Raw genomic sequence first — 2,477 nt, forward strand, 5'->3', positions numbered from 1 at the left:
GAGAAAGTTTTGGTAATTCATATTACACCTGAGAAACATCTATGGTTGTGATCAAGAGAACTTGGAAGAACAACATAAGGAAACCACCAATGATTTGTGCAAGGATCTCAACTTCATTTGTTCGTTTATGGATTTAACGTGGTTGTTTGTCAATGGTGCACACACAGGTAGATCCGCTTTGGTGATTAGCATCTCAATTTTAGGTTAAATGGTGATTAGGGTTTATTTGATGTGTTCTGTTGTGTGTAAGTGCACTTTTATGTGTGGTGGTTGAAAGATGGAATAGTGGCCAAAGAAGATTACCAGAGAAGGTTTGTGGTTGACGATGAGATGCATTTTTTGTTTTTGTTTACATTTTACTACTAAATACTTTATATGTTTGTACAAAATACATTCAAAGTTGTTACAAACAAAAATATTAATTAAATAAGTAAAATGACTAAAACACTTAGCCTGTGTATGGTATATGGGACGCGATAGGACAGGACGAGACAAAACTCACTATCCCAAATTTGGCGCAACATGGGACAGAACAAAAACTCACTGTCCTACATTTGGTGCGACATGGGACAAAAGAGGCTTTTTCTTGTTCCACCAAAATAGGTAGAACAAGATGGGACAAGAATGAGATGGAAACTAAAATACTACTAATCTACCGTAGTTTGATATATAATCTTAATATGATATTTGTTTTAATGGTCACAAGAAAATCTATCATATTCTAATATAAAAATAGAATTTACACGAGAATAGAACAATCAATAGAGTCGACGGGAGATAAATTATAGAGAATATTAAAGTTTTTGAAGCAAGTAGTTTTAGATGTCGATTTTAAATAAAAAAAAACTTAGAAAAACATTAAATAATATTATATAATGAACGACAGATTAACCTCTTTATGTATTTTTTTTCTCCAATATATTTAATTCATACATGTTTAGGTCTTTAATAATTAATGTAGTACCAAAATCTTTTCTTGTCATATTAGATACTAATTTTTTTATGTGTCTTATATTTACTAATTTTTTTGAACTACTATTTTATATATTAAAAAAAATTGGGCCCCTAATTTTTATGGGCCCTGGGCGTACGCTCGGCCCACCCTCCCCTAGTGACGGCCCTGGTTACAAAGTACTCTACAAATGTTTGACTAATGTTAGTGGTTTGTTTAATTATAAGTCACAATTCTAACTGAAATCTCATATAAGGTGACAAAATCATGATGTTCATTTTGTAACAAATTTAATTGAAATCTCATTTGAAGTTATGAAAAAGAAACGTTCTATAATATTTCAAGTGCAAATTAGAGGAGTGCGTAAGTTGTAGCAACAGTAGTGGAAGTTCAAGGCGATGCATGAAAAACCACATCACCAAGCTATGATAATGAATTTTTTCTCATAAAAAATAAAATTAATATCAAGTGGGGTCGATGACCCACATATCATATATTAAACTGATAAAAACAAATACTGCACTTTATCGTAACACCAAGACGACAGATAAATAACTACATCATCAAGTAGTATAATGGGCATTCTCATATACAAAATAAAATACCAAGCAAGTTGAAAACTCATATATTAGATATCAAACTAAAAACATATAATATACTTGATATAAACAAAAAAAAAAACCTGAGATTCGGGATAGATATGTTAAACTAAAAACATATACTACATTTGATCTTAAGCAAAAGGTCGACATCCGAGAAAAATATGTTTGTTCCATTTTTAGTAATTTGTGTTTTGTAGTAATCTTCATCTTGCCAATTTCACTCCATCATGCTATGCGGGATGCAATTATGCAAACAATATTGAGAAAAATGTTGGCTTTTATCTTTTTGTATCCTCCTCTCACATGACTCTTTCTTCTTTGATCCAATGTGGGATGCAAACAATAATGTGAGGAAAAAAAATGATTTATATCGCTTAGAAGTTGTCACCTGATTATCCATGGTTGTTGCTTTTATATAGATAAAAAATAAATATATAAAAATATAGATTATAGATATATAACTATTGTCATGAATTTGCGGCAATACGTTAACATGTAAATTCTTTACATATAGGTTTATTTTATTTTATTTTACTTATAATCATATAATCAAGTTTAGTTAATCTAAAAAAGTTATCATAGATTCAATTTTAATTATAACAAACTAAAACAATCAATAAATTGTTCGTTATATTATTTTAAAGTTATTAATTCAACTTTATAATATAAAATATATAGTAAAGTCAAATTACTACATTTCATTGTTATTTTAAAGTCAATTGATATAAAAGAAATGACATAAAAATCGGGTCATCCAAGTAAGATAACTTTATTATCAAGTCTCAAGAGTTGACACAATGAATCTCATCCTTCTTACTTATACATACCTTCTTATTCCAATCTTTCAATCTCTCACCAATATGGGATATCACAAACTCAACCACAATTCTCATCAATACCTCAGTACTCAATTCTCTTGATTT

The 2,477-nt window shown here is 29.4% G+C and overlaps 1 non-coding gene across 1 annotated transcript; it reads right to left on the reverse strand.

The window, feature by feature from the left end:
* Positions 1-1,306: 1,306 nt before the first annotated feature.
* On the reverse strand, positions 1,307-1,503 carry LOC112504990. Its single transcript, XR_003068305.1, has one exon. It is a non-coding gene; the product is annotated as a U2 spliceosomal RNA (small nuclear RNA).
* Positions 1,504-2,477: the final 974 nt, after the last annotated feature.

Source organism: Cynara cardunculus, unplaced genomic scaffold, assembly GCF_001531365.2.
Source record: "Cynara cardunculus var. scolymus isolate 2C unplaced genomic scaffold, CcrdV1 Un_Scaffold_7736, whole genome shotgun sequence".
NCBI classification, from domain to species: domain Eukaryota; kingdom Viridiplantae; phylum Streptophyta; class Magnoliopsida; order Asterales; family Asteraceae; genus Cynara; species Cynara cardunculus.